The sequence below is a fragment of the Rhea pennata genome, chromosome 20 (assembly GCF_028389875.1).
Source record: "Rhea pennata isolate bPtePen1 chromosome 20, bPtePen1.pri, whole genome shotgun sequence".
Lineage (NCBI taxonomy): Eukaryota > Metazoa > Chordata > Aves > Rheiformes > Rheidae > Rhea > Rhea pennata.
In genome coordinates, this window is record NC_084682.1 from 909495 (window position 1) to 927762 (window position 18268).

Consider the following 18268-nt stretch of genomic DNA (forward strand, 5'->3'; position numbering starts at 1 on the left):
ATCGGAATTTTAAAATCCTACCACTGCCCATTCTGTATTCGTAAGTCATTAAGAAGAAATTTAGTCAGCAAGCTACTTCAAAGTCCATGATACTTTTGCTTATTAGAAAACACTGAATGCCAAATAATACTATAATTCAGTTTGAATACATATGCATGAGATAGACACTGTGATAGACACATTTGAAGATAGATGCTTTTAAAGTAAAATCAGTCTGCTTTCTTACCCTTAACTACTAAAATAATGTTTCTGGACTTAATCCTCAATTTACTGATTCCTGCTGCTGTTTACTGCATAAACACCACAACTCATACTAAACTGGTCATCAAGATATCTTAAAGTAGGATGTACTTTTTTCTTATCGTTTCCTCTAAACCATTTGTTTTACCATTGTTTAGCACTAACTTTGTTCAGCAATTGTAATAATTCAGCATGGCAGCTTTAATCTAAAGGTTTTATCTGTATAAGGTAGATACACTCAACTCTTCTGAAGTAACACATATAGCATAGCATGACAAAATTGAAGCCATAAATACAGAGGTCAAAGAAACCACTACCTAACAGTTATCAACTCATGAAACAAATGACCATCTTCTATAAGATGCTACATTGGTCCCTGCAAGGTGTAAGTTCTGTCAGCAATCTGGTGTCTCAGAAAGAGTAACTGTTTTTGTCCTTCAAACTGCATCGCCTTATGGGAATTGCACCACATGAAGAAATTACACTCACTGTTCAGCCATTAGCAACATACAGCTACTAAGCTTAGTAACTCCCCTGCTAATGTTGCTCTTAAGAGGACGTTTGACATTAAGATCTGAAGTTTTTATGAAGTCCTTCCAAATTCAAGCATTATGATAGATGAACATATCCTGAGATATCAGACCACAACTGCAACCTTACCACCTTCCTCATTATTTTCTTTAGCAGCAAGACCAGCTCAGAGTTGTTCATGGTTCTTTCCTTTCTTCTATCAAATGTGTCAAAAATATTGTTTACATGTCAACACTATAAACAAACCATGAAATGGATCAATTGATTAACAATACTCATTTCTGCTCTTAAAGAAAAGAGAGAGTAAAAAATATTCCCAAGTAGACAGATAAATTCTGTCTACATCACAGTTTAGCAAGTGTTTAAAATTAGAATTTTTATTAAGAATATATAAACCAATAAACATAAAATACATGAATAGCAATTTACTACTGTTGTCAAATTCATCTGTCTTTCTTGGTATATGCTTGTTTTGTTATGATCAGTTGCATACACTTCTGTAGTACGAACAAGATCCCATTTTACATGCCCACCTTAGGATCAGCTGATCTTTCACTGAGTAAATACGCCACACAATAAAACCATCTTTTATCAACACCTTGACAAGTGGCAGATCTCTAATTGACGCCGGAGCAATAAGTTTTAAGAAAACCTAGACAAATATCAAGCAGGGACACATAGGCAGAATAGCTATTCCAAGCTTATTAAGAACCAGTTTTCCTTGCAAACATCTGTAGAATCTAATTGGACTTTTTTTTCCCTAAGTCTCCTCAGTAAAGCTGTGAAGACAAATATAGAGATAGACCTATTACATTATCACACCTTGATAAGTATCAGAGTTGTATTTTTACAGGATTGTTTCATGGCCTAAGTTACTCTCATTGCTCAAGTCAGAGTTCCCACGAACAAGAAAATCCTTATCGGCATCATGCTGAAAGCCAGTCTCATCCATTGGAACTCTAGGCTCAGTACCCTTTATCATTCTGATAATTTAAGTCCTCAAGCCTATAGAAACATTGCTTACTAACTACTATAAAAGCTAGTCAGTCAGCCGTAGTATGTTCATAAGCACCCTTCCCATCTCCCGTAATTCCCAACACAGATTCATCCCTGCTATATTTTACTGCTTCTCTCGGATCAGCTTCTCAGTTTTTATGAGTTAAATCCCCAAAACATCAGTTTCCTTGCCAACTCCTAGCATTCCTTGGTTCACAACATCCGAAGCAACACACACAGTTATACCAACAGGTTCTTAGAACAGATCCAAATCATCCCAAGTTCACTCTGCTGCGGTTCAGAAAGCCCAGACAACCCTGCAACTGTTGCTGACCAATCTGTTACTGCTGATTTTGGAATACATTTTCCTAGTTCCTTCAGAAACTTAAGAATAAACAAAATTTCTGCAGTTTAACTGACCACTGCTTAGGCTCCATAACCATCACCACAAAAACAAGAACTACATACACTAAATATGTAACTAGCTCATTACATCTGAAATGAGCTATTGAAAGAAATGGCGTAAGTTAGACAATGAATGTGCTCATACCAAAGAGACCAGTATCTTTCAAACACCGAAAGCTTGACAGACAAGGGCAGACTGCTATGCTTTAAAAACAGTCAACTTTTGGTAGTGTTTTCTTATCTAGTCTGTAGTCTATAGTCTACACCAATACCCCAAGGTATTCTAATATCCTACACAGAGGATGCAGTAAACCCAATCCATAAATGCAGTTACCTTTTTTTTTTTGGGGGGGTGGGGTGGGGGGGATAGTATGACGACAAAATAGCACCCTTAATAACAATTTAGAAGAAAGTTTCCTTGAAGGAGGACACAATCTGAGATCACATTCTCAGAAGTATCAGTTTAGGCACACCTAACCTTAAGCACTCCAAAAGTACCACAAAAGTAGAACAGCAGCAATAATCATTAAAATTTATCTTAGTTCTTCAACTAAGGCATACATACCATTATGACCATAAGGTATGTGGTCATGTACCCATGTACTAGGGTCCTCATTATGAAATGAAATCATTTACAGAATTTTAAGTTGCTCACATCTAAAAATCAAGTTTAAATCTTAATTTGCAATCACTTAAAATTCCAATAATCTGTGTAAAACCTAAAATAGTCTTGGATGTCCACCTATGAGATACCAATTTTCAAGCTGATCCTCTAATATACTCTACTATTCTTAAAGGTTGTTTTAACCGAAAGAACACTTCTCACACATCGTCTCCCTAATTTGCTAGTATACCTGAAAGTGCAGTTTGTCTAGTTAGTTTCCTCTCTTTGGGCAACTTCTCAATCCCAGTGAGAGTCACTTAAGTAATGGCAACAGAGACCAGAACTGGCAAATGACTGACGGTATTGATACAATCAGAATTGAATTCCATAGTACTTTAAAGGTGAGACTGCCCATTTATGCATTAATAAACTAGAAACTATTGTTATGTTATCATTTACTACATAGCTGGCACATTAAATCCTTACAAGGTTCTTAAATAGTGTATCTTGCTTCATAACATATTAACAAGGGGCCTTATAGGCAATTAAAGTTATACTCCTTTATGGAAGAGTTAACTAGATTAAAAGAAATATTCTTGTATACCTTTAGACTATAAGTTTTTAGATGCAGTACATAAAAACATTTAACTTAGTCTAATTTTAATGGCTCAATTTTGTTCCAAAGCTAGCAAAAAGCTGCTCTAACAAACTCAAGCCACAAAATAGGACAACTCTTTACACAAATATACTCTAGAAAGACTGGACAGAAGCTGCCATTTCAATATGGATCTAATTAAAAACAATATAATATCCATATTTCCTGGACATAAACTACAAAGGTTTCTTAGAAGTCTGTTTCAATCTATTGATAGGAAAGAAAAATGGTAACAAGTTTTTTTTTTAAAAAAAAATCCAGTTCTTTTCCCCCACTGCCCATCTCCAATTATAGGGGAAAAATACATAGAGTGCAATCACAAGAGAACAGCCATACAGTACTTAGTGTGCCATACACTACACACCTTATCCTAGAAAAGGTTAGAATTAATCACTTATTAAGCCTGCAGGGATGAGCCTAACAATACAAAGGAGCTACTCATTTATGAGCTGGGCAAACCTTTTCACTTTTCAACTGACATCAGTACAGTACTTCAGCTAGTGGAAGAATTATGAAAAAGTGAGCTCCAACAAATACCCATTTTAGGGAAAAAATATTGGTCTGAAATACAACTCTGAACTATGTTATTGGTTTAAATGTTTAGTAAATCAGTGTTATTATACAATTAAATGAAGTCTTAAAACACCTTAGTTCTTGAATGCAAATATTTTGCCATATATCTGTGTAACAGTATACCAATACACCATTAGTAACAACATCTCATGTCTTCTACAGTTTTTCACGCTCATTGTTTGCAGTAAGTTCACAAAAAAAAATTTCTATTTCAGCTCACAATTAAAGATCTACCCAAGCGAAGATATTTTAAATAAGAATGACTGTAAAGACCTCTGCCTATTTTCTTATCCATTTCACCCTTTAACCAAGCCAATCCCACTAATAAATTGTAAAAACATAGGCTGTATTTGTTTCTTATTAACTTTTCTTTAAGTAGTCACATAAATAGACTTTTGGACATAATTCAACAATAAATCACACACAGAACCAGAAAATGATGTAAAGTAGATCAAGTGTAACATCTGTTTCCCAAAGACTTGGAATCCAGGTTTCAATCTCACCTAAAAAATAAAACTAGAAAGTGTCATCAAAACACTATAAAACAAAGGCAAGTTAACAACTCTGTATTGCATGGCCTCTGAATACATTTGTATTTCTGCCCTAATTTGAGAAGTGTATTCTGAGGGGGGGGGGACAAAAACCAAAAAACAAACTTATTCCTCATCTATTTTTCCTTATTATTTCAATTTTTAACTACCATTTAGCAGATCACAGGCACTGATTATCTGCTTTTAGAACCATCAAACAACAAAAAAATTTTTTGGTTATGTTACCTTCTGAGAATCAATCCTATTTGACCTTTAGACACATTTCATCCAAATTTGCTAGGAAAATGTTCTGGGAAGAGAATAGACTTGAGTTAACTCAATTTTGAAATTTATCCTTCATTCCATCATTACAGTTTTGCATTCTATTAGAAGTACGACATAATTGACTTCAGGAGAGGCAACTCAAACACATACTCAATTCCTTTTATTTTAGTTTTTTGAACTCTAAACTGGAAGAAGCTTGAAGTTTATGATCTATATGCAGACTTTGGTAGAAAACTAGTGAAATCATTCTACTTCTAGCTTGCCTATTCAGTCCTCCGAAAATTCAGCTAAGTTTAAGTACAAAGAAATGAACAATATGGAAAAAATCTGGCTGCAGTTGAAAATTAAAGCTTTAAAGGGGTAAAAAAGTTTCAGAACTAGAATATTTTAGGCTGTTATCTAGCATGTCAGGCTAGCAACAGCAAAGAACTATTTCAGAAGTTTTAAACTCACTTTATGCTTACATTAACCCCCTCCCAGTGGATTTCCATGGAATATCACTGGAAATCTGCAAGACTTTTTGGTCAAATCTGAGTTATTGAAAAAAATACATATTTTTTTTAAATACAGTGGGCTAAAGTGTTTCAAGCTGTTACTTCAAGCTTGTTTAAAGTAGCATGTGATGCTTATCTGGACAACTTCAGTCAAAATGTATGTTTTGATGTTATTTTTGTTTGATTAAACAATACATACATATTTCAGGATAGCATTTCTGGAACACTGCACTTAAGCTACTTTGTCTTCTCCACCAGAAGGAGTGTATGCATTCAGAACCATTCCTTATAGCTGATCAGTGTCTGTGCACTTGATTTTTTATTTAAACTTTGTTCTTTTCATTTCCTCCACTCATCTTTGCTTCTCTGACTTGGAAGAATTAGGTAGTACACTTCAAACTCTTGAGCTGCTTACAGGACTGTATCTAAATTAAAATATTTCTGTTACTAAACTGCCTGCTACATTGGAAATATGATGCTGATAGAAATTATTGCAAATTGACAACACTTCTCTATGAAAAATATCTGGAAAGAAACTTGAAAGACTACATTATGTTAAAGCTTGAAGAACAGCAAAAAGTAAATACTACAGAAAGCTATATAAAAACTCAGACTGAGCTTCCATTCTTCAAATCATGAAAATGTATTTTTCACCCTTTAGTGAGTTTCAAAGCTTGTAGATCAAATCTGGATTCACTTAAAGAGGGAAGAGAAAAAAAATACGAAGAACAATGTGATACATGTCTTACCCCATCAAAGGGAACAGGGTTTTAATCTTTCATGACATTGGCACCAAAGTAGCAGTGATTAACGCAATATAATTAAATTGGGTTTTTTGTACAAGGCGCTCGATCTTTCTTAGGTCCTATTTTCACCAATTACAATACTCCCTTGTAAAGCAAATATGACTCTTGTGGGAGTCCATCTCTAGAAAAGGCTCCTTCTTCTCTGCTTAACTTACCAAAAATCCCTCCTCAGAATACCGAGATCTCCTACTGATGTATAGCATCTGTAATTGTGATATGCTGTGGTACTGGTAAATCATCTACCATTAAGGACTTGTCCAAGCCTTGTTAGTGTAACAAAAACATAAAAACTGGTAAATTCTATACCTGTTGGTTACAGGGCTAACTATGCCCAAGTTTTGTTCGTTTTTGCCCTTTTTCTTTTTTTAAAAAAATAATGGCACACATGATCTCACAACTTTAGCTCTGCTCTGTCTGTTGAAGATGAATGTTAGGGTCAGAGCTCTTCTGTCAAGTTTTCCCCAGATCTGTAGGTTACACTTGCTGTCTACAAATCTAATTGTGTTACAACCAAAAACTTCGTAACCATTATTGATTTAAGAGACACCATCTGTTTCAAAATATATTCACTCAAGTTAATGACATCATCCTCTTAACAGAGAATGTAAAGAGGCCAGCATCTAAATAAACCAAATTGTTCATCAGATGTTTTTCTTCACCGAAAAAACAGGTGAATCAAGGACAAAGAGATAAACTGTCAGTGCCATTTCTTTAAGGAAGAAACATTAATTTATCCACAGCTAAAATATGTATATGCTTCTTACTGATTTTCTCTAGCCTTAAAGAAGGACAAATTTAACACCTAATTTAGAAATAAGCTACACCCAAACAGAAAAACAAGACAACCAATGAAAGCAAAGGTAGTCCAAAGAGGGAAAAAAAATGATGTACCTAACTAAGTCAAGAGAACTTAGATTTGTGTAGCACAATAGGAACAATTGGTACTCATATGAGAAGGAAGGTATAAATAATCTCAGTCATGAAGGCCACTGTGCTATCTCAGATGTAAACTAGCACTCCATCACACCATAAAAACCTGTTACCTTTAACCCTACCTCAAAGGAGATATACCAGCTGACTCAACAACAAGCACTGAAGAATAAAAGGTGCTATAGAAAAGCCTATCTACGAATTCACTAAACAAGGTCCTACTTAACAACAGTTCTGAGAAAAATTACAGGACAGGCATTTGCTGCAGCACCACCTATAAGCCTTCAGCATAACAGATTTTCCCGTAACTGGAAATAACTTCTCAAGAATACAGCAGCTAGTTACTAGTTAAAAATATCAGGTAACTCTTCCAGAAACAGTAGAATCTTAACCACAGAGACTTACTTACCCCATTTATTTAATCATAATCTTTACCAAAATAAAGTCCAGAAAATGGCCAACTCAAACAGCTAGGATCTTTCAGAAGTGAGAGTTTTTAAGGGAAAAATGGCTAAAATACTGCTAGGAGTATCAGTTAACAAGTACTTTGATTTCATAATTTTTTTTTCTTGTAGTTAAGCATGCACTAGCACACTTGATACTGCTTAGTATGACAATGCTGTGCACACATGACTGGCTTTGAAGAGGATTGCATGCTTATAGTACTGATGAAATGGATCAGAGCTAGATACAAATATAGAGTAAATATGCTTATTTTGTAAGTAGCATAGGAAGTTTAAGATTTTTCATTGAAATTTCCCTAACAGTACATGCCAGTATTAAGTATTATGCTGGATGGCTTCCACAACAGTAAGCTTAAAAGGAAAATAGCTAAAGTCACACCTACTTAATCCCCTAAGGAGAAAGCATGAGAGAGAGAGGAAAAAAAAATCAAGCATGAGTTTTTAAACATGTTAATTTAGAGTGGCATTAATAGTCAAGACTCAGAGTCTTGCCTCAATCTGTATCAGAAAGAAAAGATCCTTTCCTAAACAACTAAATGAGATGCACCATTTGTTTGGACTAACTTTCAGTGTCTAGATCTAGTTTTAACATACTAATTGCCAAGTTCTTCATTCCACTCTGAAAACCTAGCTTGCAGGGTATAACATCTTGTTCAGATAGACAGCTAAAATTATTTGCTTAGCACTTGATAAAAAAAATATGTTTCTTTCAAATGTTTCTAATATGTAATACTCATCAGTAGGTCTCAAAGCACAGTATGAATGAAAACAAGCTCTTTTTAATGTAATTACAGTTTTTCTAGAACAGACATTTAACCCACCTTAGCTAAAGGGGCACAACAGTGACACTGACATAATACAGCTACAATTCAAATCAAACTACCACATTTTCAACAGTGGTACAAACCTTGTATGCAGATGACTGCATATGCACTCCTGCTAGCCACTAAAGTAACAATTCTGAAGAAAATTTTATCTACTTGAAAACTAGTTTTAAGTGGGTCGGAATTATTTATTAGTGCAAATGCCTATTTCTAAGTCTTGTATTGAGGTGTAACTTACCCTGCCAAGCAGGTCAAAAGACTAATAAACACAATCACAACACCCAAAAGTCACGGTAGAAACCCCATTCCCACTGGGCTGGACAGAAAGTACTTCTGAGAAAGTCATTCAACCTAAGCCATGCTTATTCAACCGAATAAAAACTTTTAGTAGACAGGTTGTTCTGTCATTGACATTTAAGATTTTTAAAATGGAGGAAAAGGAGAATTAAGAGATCAATGGTACCTTTATTAATAAGTCTGCATTTACAGACAGGATATAAAACTTATCCCTCTCTATAATAAACCTGACAGAAGAAACACAGAACCAGTTTGGTCAACATACACGGCTCTAATACTTGAGCAATATCTTCAATTATCGTCACAAATTATAAATGTTATAGGCTGCCAAAAAAAAAATCCTATACCTATACAGAAGCCAAAATTATTGTTTATCATTAATAACTACTGATTTTTACTGTCATCTTGATTTTATACAGTCAGGTTTAAGCTGTTCTTATTTTCGGACTGACAGGTATTTCAGTGTTCACTTCAGAAATTCCAGCAGCCCTCCCACGGTCTTTGCCTTTAGTTTAGAAAGTCAGCCTGAAGTTTACAAAAATACTGCAAAGCTAACTGAAACAAAGCTATTCAAAAGCTGCTCCTCTTCATTCTGTAGTAATTCAATCCACCCTAGTTTATGACTACTCTGAGTAGCTACAGAGTTGTAAATAAACTTGGTAATGAACATACACGGTGTATTTCAGGGCTACAGAGAAGCATAGGCTTCCCAGCTACTGTTTGGTCAGAATATTTTATAAAAGGGTCCCGGCCACCACAAAAGCCTTAAAACTAGCACTGATTGAGACTGTTACAAAGGCATCAAAGAAAAAAACAAGGTTTGAGCGCTGAAAAAGACAGTCAATAGATGCTAATTCAATAGCTGTTCCACCTGCAGTAAGTTGGTTTGACAAAAAAGTTGAGAGCAGAAGAATACAAACTGAGCACTAAAGGCTGGGTGGAGCATAGGAAACAGTATAGGAAGAAGTGTCAGCAATATACGTATGACAAACCTTGCATAGAGTCCTAAAGATAAGTACTAATGCCCTTCTTCTGTAGCACAGAAATTAACAAGTTACTCCTATACAAGAAAGTAACTTCCATCATTTCAAGACAAAAAAAATATATAAAAGTTCTAAGGATGCATTTTGTTGTATTCATCATTGTTCTTAGCTGGTATTCTTTTTTAGACACAGGCATTTAGTGAATACATACCTCAGATCGTACAACCTCCGGTTGTAGTACAGCTCTAGTTCTAGTAAATGAGCTACATCTCACAAAAAGCCACTATCCTTCAACTGAATTTGGGGCAAATCAAAACCAGAAGCAGCCTCATGTGTGTGCAACTACAATCAGAAACTAGACTCCAGAACTGAGACTCAAGGAAAACATAATCCCACCCTACTTCATAAGTGTTCACATTTAGTGTTATACTTGCTCTGATCAATACTGAATTCAAGTGGGAATACCATTAGCCATCTCTAGAATTGGCGAGTACTTGTAAAAATAAAAATAATAAAAAAAATCAGTCTTTCCTAGGTGCTTCATTTGATCCCTACTGTATTCCCCAAATCCTTTGTTCTAATGGCTTTCCTACACAACTTTAAGTCTAAGCATTAGTATTACCCCAATGATGCAGCAGTAATTGAGTGATATTGTAAGACTCTTACAGAGCCATACCTTTCAAAAGGGCTTCCAAAAATCACAAGATGTTATTGTATTTGAACTCAGGACATAAAGTAATGTAATTAAGTGTGTATACTCATAGGAGCTACCTTTACAGGGGGAGGGGAGACAGAGAAGGCAAGGATGCAATTTTTTTTTTTTGCATCCACCCATAGCCTGGTTTAATCAAGAAGTTAAACGAACAAATAATACAGCACTACATAACAATATAAGAATTCAATATATTTCAGATAATCTTATATGTAAAAAAAACTGTAAAAATATAATTTTTATCTAAAGTGTAAATTAAAAAAAAAATCAACAAGTAGTATCTCAGTCAACATATTGAAATGGAAAATCAGACAAGAAAAAAAACAATCTTGCTTTCCAATAGTGACTGGTCACTTCGCACTGTCAAACAAATCAAGATCCACCCTGCAGAAAAATAAGCTTCAAAACAGAATGCTAGATTTGTTTCATTTCAGAAGGTTCCTGCACCATTAGATTCTTTCCTAAAGAGACTTCATTGTTACAGCAATTAGTATTCCTCCACCCCAGCAAAACGCAAGCAAAGGGAGTGAAAAAAAAAAAAAAAAAAGCTATGAAAGGGTAATCTAGCCATTTCGCAGCTTTGCCTCCTTACTCCACCCAGTCTCATCGTCTCTTCTCTGCTCAATGGCTGCACACAGCATCCATAAACATGGTCAAATCAAAAGAAACACGGAAAAATGAGATCCCTGAAAACAAGCTAGAAATTTGCAACAAATCCTTCCATTTAAAAATATTTTCTTTGTTTAGTTCCACTAACAGAACGTTCCTGTTTTCCAAAATGATTCTAAGTGCAAACAGCATTTTGGAAGGAGACCCTCCCTCTTCCAAAAGCCAGCTGAATGCTGCACAATCATTTATTAAATGATCTTTTCTGAACATACGTTCTCCAACCCCCACCACCCAATACTATATGAACAATATTCTCATGAGAATATATACTTGAAGAATCCCCACATAAATATATAATTCAACTAGGTCAATATGCCTATTTATTTACAGCAAAATAGCGTTTATTAAAGATTTTTAATATAGCTTCAATAACCTTCCACCATCCCCTGGTTAGGTAATTCATTATGAATTGACTTCACCTGCAACAACCAGGCCCTCTACTGCAGCATTATTAGCAGAGAAATTTTACCAGTTCTACAGCAAAGAAAGGGAAGATGTCACATTATTATTGGCACTAAAGGTCAAATTTAATTACATCCACCCTAACCAGCAACACCACCACCACCACAAAAGTCTCACACCCACAAAACTGAGTAATCCTAAACTTTGTATAGGAGGCACCACTCCCACCCCCCACTCCCATCAAAAGCTCTGCCTGCATATAACCTCCTGCCTAAACAAAACCTCAAAAGGTATCAATAAAGAGAGTGTTTTAGGAAATACAATTGCTATTAGAAGGTTTTCAGGGAAACTCCTCGCGACTGTGGGCAACCAGGCAGCAATATGACCCCAAGAAGGAGCGATTACACCTCCCTCCCCCGTTTTTACTGCAGCTGGTTCTGAAGGTCTGAGCCACCTCCTACCAATGCCGGATCACTGCAGGAAAACAGGGTGGATGGGAAACCCATTCTTAAAATAACACCGCCGCTCTGCCCTGTGCCATCCGAGCTGTTCGCTTTCCGCGCTGCAGCCGATCCTGGAGATGTGGGCCACCTCCTCAAGCGCAGCCGCCTTGCCCTCGCAGAGGGACAGAGCAGCGGCCCCGGCCGCGAAGGCGGAGAAGGGACGCTCGGCATCCTCGCAGGTACGCAGAGGCCAGGCTCCCCACCCCAGCCGGGTTTTTGTTTCGCTTTTTTGTCTGGCCCATCGCCTCCTCCCCGTATCTTGCTAAGTCACCCGAAGCAGCGAGGCGGCCTAAGCCGGCCGGGAGGCGGGCGGCAGGGAGGCCGGGAAGGCAGAGCCGGCGCCGGGCGCGGGGCCCCGCGCCGCCCCCACCCCCCGCTCCGCTCCCTGTTTTCCTGCTAAGTCACCCGGAGCGCGGCCGGCGCTGCCCCCGGCGGGCGGCGCGCAGGGAGGCCGGCGGCGCAGGGCAGGGCAGGGCGGGGGGCAGCGGCGAGCCGGCCCCGCTGCCGCCGCCGCCCCCGACCCGGCGGCTCGGGCCGGAGGAGCCGGTCCCGTCCCGTCCCGACCCTCCCGCCGCCGCCTCGCCCGGCCGCCGCCCGCCTCCCCCCCGGCTCTCTCCTCACCAACGGGCGCGGCGGCCATTTTGAGAGCGAGCTGGAGAGAAGGAGGGCGGGGGCAGCAGCGGGGAGGAGCGCGCAGCACCACCGGCCGCCGGGCCCGGCCGCCGCCGCCGGGACAGCGCCGCGCCGCGCCGCGCCGCGCCGCGCCGCAGGGGGGGCAGCGAGGGCGGCCCCCGCCTTACCCGAGCCGCCGCCGCCGCCTCGCTGGGGTGCGTCGGGCCGGCGCCGCCCGCCTCTCCCATTCACCGGGCCGCGGGGGCCTGCGGAGCGGTAGCGCAGGGCTGCGCGGGCGGGGGGGGGGAGGGTGTCGGCCGGCTCGGCCCCGCTCGCGCCGCCGCTCCGGCTCCGCCGTCTGTCAGCGGCGCCGCGGCCGCCAGCACCAGGCGGGGAGGGAGGGAGGGAGGGAGCAGCGCGGCCCGCCGCGCCCACTGCGCATGTGCGCGGCGGAGGGCGGGGACAGGCGCCCGGAGACCATCTTGGGCGGCCGAGGCGCAGGGCGCGCGTCCCGGCGTGCCCCGCGCGCCGCCCGCCCGCCCGGGCCGCCTGCCCGCTGCCTGCCTTCCCGGCATGCCCCGCGCGCGCCCCTCAGCGCGGCCTCGGGCCGCGCCGGGCGCGGCGCCTCCGTGTAAGTGTCCGCGCCCGGCGTCACGCGCGCCCGCACCGGCCCGTCACGGGGCCGCCGCTCCCGCTCCTCCTCCTCCTCCTCGGCGCCCTAGCTAACGATAACGCCGCGGTCGCTCGCGGAGGGGCGGCGCGGGTCGCTGGCGGGGCCGCCGGGCGGGGAGGCGGCGCCGCCCGGCGCGAGGCCCCGGGGTGCCGCCAGGCTGCCGCGAAGGAGGCCGCTGGGCCTGGCGCCCGAGGCGGGAGCAGGCGAGGCCCAGGCCGCGGGGTGGGGCGACGAGGCCCTGGGGCTGGTTTGGCTCTAACCGAGCTGGTGCAGCCGCCACGGGGAAGGGGGAGAAACAAAAACAAAATCCCCAAGGGGAACTGTACTGCTGCTTTCTGCTTGCAGCCGCATTTGATCTCCCCACACAGATACACCGGCAAGGCGTGCCCCGGCTTGTGAGGAATCTGCTCCTGATACAGCACTATTTTTAGTGAGCAGCCTTGCCCCACAGGCCCGGGTTGCCGGCTCGGAAGGAGGCATGCCTGTCATTCGTGGCATTCACCTTTGTGCAAGCAGAGATCTAGGAACCTAGCGTGCCCCAGTGCATCTCACTGTTGCAGACCTACAGCAGAAAAATGTGAAAAAAGCTTGCTTTGCACTTGGAATAGAGTTTTTTTGCCCAAGGGTTTCGTAGTCTCCTACAAATCCTGGCTCGTTAAATGCCAAAATATCCTTGTGTTACCATATCAGTGTTCCTGATGGTAAACTGAGGTGTAGACCGTTGATAATCTAATGCACATACTTAGAACAAGTGACTAACAGAAGAAGAGACAGACCTACACAGACCCACAGGGAAATCAACTGCCAGTTCCATTAATTGCCATGTGACAACGCGTGATTAGGCAACTGGATACATCAGAAGCCAAATTCTCCCCTCAGTTTTTGCTTTTGCAGTCCTTATGGACTTCAACGGTTTGTGTGAGCATCAGCAAGAGCAATCCTCACCCAGGTGATTTGCAGGATATTCAGTGTTTGGCAAATCACAGAGATGAGCTGACAGTATACCCAACCAGTATAACTGCTTCATCACAGTATATTCAGATACAAAGCGGAGTCCTGCTGTTACAGGAAATGGTTATAGGTGTCACTATCAAAGGCTGATGACCAAAGTCACCTCTAGATTTGGCAGGCATGGCGGCATAATTACACTAGCTTCATACAAGGCTTAATGTGAGCCATAAAGTTTTTTTAAGTGTTGATTTGGGGAAATATTTCACAGGTAAAATTGGCAAAAATATGGCAAAAAACTTTAAGAAATCTCGAGGGACACTGAAAATTTCATAATCAAACACTGTATAGTTTTATCTGTTTCTATTGCAAGTAACAACTGAGATTACTAATGTCTGAAAATTATAAGATTAATCTTTGTTTACTAAGGGCATTTGACAGTGCTTCGTGTCAGCTTCACTGTTGTGCTGTGGTCTATGGTCAGTCACTTGCTGTTTTGTTTATATGGGTATTTTGTATAGCCTTGGGCAAGAGAGGACTACTTAAACCCAATGCAGATTGCAGAATTGATAAATGCATCCAGGACAAATGTTGAATATGAACTTTCCTTTAACTAATCTTTTTAATTGACTAGGTTACAAGTTTTGGATCCATTTAAGTCTTGAATTCTTCTTACCATTTACACCCGGAGATGATAAGACAAATATTCCCAAATGCATTGATGACTTCCAGAATGGACCAAAAGCGTAAAGTAATTCAATTTCAATATACTTTTTAATAGAATTAATGATGATACAAAAAGTTGGATAAATCTGTAAGCCAAATTTCCGGTGAGGAGAACAGTAAGACAAATTGCAGTGTGGATCTGATCCTTTTATTCATTTCTGCTCTTCACACAGCTAAAGTAGGACTATTTTATATTGTTCCACATTTTTGAATAATTAGTAATGCTAGCATTTGGCACATCTAGGCTTGCAATCATAGCACTGCAGATCGGAGTCCAGGGGTATAAAGAAATGGACATGTTTAGAGCGTGTTTTATAAATACTTCCATTACTCTCAGAGGAAAATACTTTCACAGAAGAAAATATTATCTGCAGCTGAGGCTTCAGTAGCACAATGGTGTTCATGTGCACGTATCCACGTATCTACATGGAGTTTCATTACTTGCAAAGAAAGATTTTCAACAGAATTGGCCTACTAGTACTGTAGTGGTTTAGATGTCAAACTGGCACTTAGTCAACACTTTCCTATTGTTTTCGGCTATAACACTCAATAACCTTTTATACATTTAAATAAAACATTTAAATAAAACTTTTTGTTACTCTTCTAACATCTTCCTTTTCACTTAACTGACCACTGTGGTAGAAGTACATGTCCATTTCCCATTTAAGGCAAACATCAGTTGGAAAAAGCAGAATGAAAAACACAGTGGGTCAAAATTGTGACTCTGCATTATCCTTAGTGCCACCTAGATACACAGAAAAATAATACATGCCCAAGTGAAAGTTACTGCTCTCCATATGCTAAATCCTAAAAGGTATTGGCCATTGTTCAGATTTAACCTCTGAAATTGTTCTTTGGCTGCTATACTTCTAATTTTTAAACATGCTAAACATTTTTTTTTATCTTTTTAAGAGGCCTGCAGTCATTGGCTCAAGTCTTGTGATGTGCTGCTTATAACTGGACAGGCCTGGAAGTGGTTTAGTGCCTTCCACTCCTATTTTAAGGTAAAGGATATTAGCCCTTTTCATATTGCAGCTAATTATACATTAAAATATTCACAGCTGTATTATTGTGCATGTAGTTTACATCTGTATCTAGTAAGTCTACCTAGTCCGTATGTCTGCAGTTTGGCTATAATGGTACAGTAGGAGACCATGTCAAAAGCATTGCTAAAGTCAAGGTAAGCAACGTCCTGTGCTCTGCTCTTAAGTAAAGAGCCAGTAATCTCATTGCAGAATATTGTGTTACTTGGGCACAATTTGCCCTGCTACACTGTGCTGGCTGCTCCCGGTCATCTCGTTTCATGTGCCTGAAGGTAGCCTTCAGGAGGATTTGATCGTAGTCTCTCAGGGAACTGAGAGCAGGCCAGCTGACCTGCAATTCTCTAGAAGTGTCCGTTATACTAATTACAACTAATGAATAGGATATCTACAAAAAGATTGAAATTTAGGATAAGACTTTAAAATAGTAAGCCAAAATTATATTTGCTGTATTTCCATTTGTTTGCAAAGAGTGTGGAAGATTAAAAGGTCAAATTACTTTGAAATTTCTCAGATTTATAATAGTATAGCAAATATTTTGGAATGCGTACTTCCAGTAATGTTAGCATTTACCCAAGAATCTCAATCCATTTCAGAGAGATTAATGGATTTCTCCAACTTTTTTATGAGATAGGTATTTTATTCTCCTTTTGTAGTATTAAGGGTGCCAGAATAAGTGATCTTGAAATAAAAGTCAGAAGAAGAGTTGGATATTAAACCATGCGATTCTTGTGCTTTCAGTATAGGCTGTACTTCTTTTAAATAATGTGATATTAAGCTTTTTTTTTTGTCCTCTGTTGTCATGTCCTCATTTGATTTTGGGATGAAAAAAATCCCAACTCCTAACACAGCCAAACTGCAAGGAATTTTAGAGCAGGATTCAAATGTTTTTCTTGATTGCTATGGAGTATCTTGATAATAGACTAAAACATTCCCTTGGATAACCCCAACTGGGATGTAAATCGAGATTGCAAAGCTCATTCCAATTCCAGCTTCAAATTTTTCTTTGTGGTATTCTTAAAGTAAATGTTTACAAATTGCACGGGCATTCTTCAGAGTGAGCTGTGCTTCTTCAGTGTATTTTTTACCATACAGGATAACACACACAGCCATATATACTACACTGGAGATTATATATTTCAAAATATTGTATCAAACATTGTGGAGCATCTTTCTGCAGGCATGCTTTCTCCTAAACACGGAAAAGTTCATTTATTGATTACTCACAGATGGTCTATGAATGAATATTGTGGTTGATAGTCTACCTGCATACATATTTGCATAGAAAAACAGCTGTAGTCACTATGCCACTGTAACCGGCTCATTTACATGCTGTAAGTCCGTCTTGGGGCCTAAGCTACAAAGAATATGAGCTGTTACAGCTACAGAGCTTTGGAAAATGGAAAGCCTGCACAAAAATGCCTCCACAAATTTGAGTTAAAGTATCAACTGAGCTTTAGGTTGGGAATAAATTCTAGTGACACAAATATTATTGTAACTAGATGCCTAAGTGCATAGCAAAGAAAAGTTAACTTTTGCAGTGTCTTGCCGTCCAATTTAATGAGTCAGTAGGCATGCCTACCTGTGTCATTAACCCTGTCATTGGAATATGTCACATGAAGTGAGTATTTTCTCATCTTTTTGTTAACTAGTAGATAGTGACTTTGTGGTTCAAACAAGGCTTGTTTCTAAAACTGCAAAATTTTCCACTGTATTGTTTTTATATATGGAACTACATGCAAAAGTTTCTGTCATGATATTTTTTGAATTCCCACGTCACTTCAGATTTATCTTGAGAAAGACAGTGAGAAAATGACTCTTTTTGCGACCAAGATACAGATGGAATACCAGTTGTGGGGAAATTTTATATTCCCAATGCAAAGCATAATGGCAAAACATTCAGATTCATTTTTTGTGTATATTCAGATTTTAGAAATCCTACTTCCAGTACAAATGTGGCCTGTGCTGTATATTATCAACGTAAGCAGAAAGACAGTCTGTGACTGCATCCCTTTCTACCCAACCTTTCTTAATAGCATTAAAAAGAAGAGCAGATTAACAAATCTGGGTTCTAATGTGTTTCAATATTGAGAGTCTTGGCCATATGCAAAGTCTTCACCTATAAGTAGAATTTTTTACTGAAGTGAGCCCCTTTTTGAATTAATAATGTGAAGTGATGGAATTTTCAGCAAGTCTTTCATTCCTGCTGCTAGGAGTTCATATCCGTTTATCTATTCCATATTGGTTATTAACCAGACTGGCCATCATGTATAGGTTTTAAATAGTCTGTACTAATTACAGCGACTGTCTGTCTGTCTTCACCTTGATCGAGTGGTCTATATTACTATGCATATTATTTTCAAATG

General features: G+C 39.8%; 1 protein-coding gene and 1 long non-coding RNA gene across 4 annotated transcripts in view; one reads left to right on the forward strand and one right to left on the reverse strand.

The window, feature by feature from the left end:
• PAFAH1B1 (platelet activating factor acetylhydrolase 1b regulatory subunit 1) overlaps window positions 1-12882 on the reverse strand; it is a 38856-nt gene extending 25974 nt beyond the window's left edge. The window contains exon 1 of one of the 3 annotated variants that reach the window (XM_062592466.1): window positions 12704-12882. The gene's annotated coding sequence lies outside the window, so the exon portion shown is untranslated. Of the gene's footprint in view, window positions 1-11861; window positions 11946-12524; window positions 12609-12703 lie in introns of those variants that run through there. The other 2 variants (XM_062592467.1, XM_062592468.1) reach the window with 2 other exon arrangements.
• Window positions 12883-14781: 1899 nt separating this feature from the next.
• Window positions 14782-18268, forward strand: part of LOC134149393 (uncharacterized) — a 50742-nt gene continuing 47255 nt past the window's right edge. The window contains exons 1-2 of the long non-coding RNA XR_009960411.1: window positions 14782-14887; window positions 15775-15866. This is a non-coding gene — a long non-coding RNA (uncharacterized LOC134149393). The remainder of the gene's footprint in view (window positions 14888-15774; window positions 15867-18268) is intronic.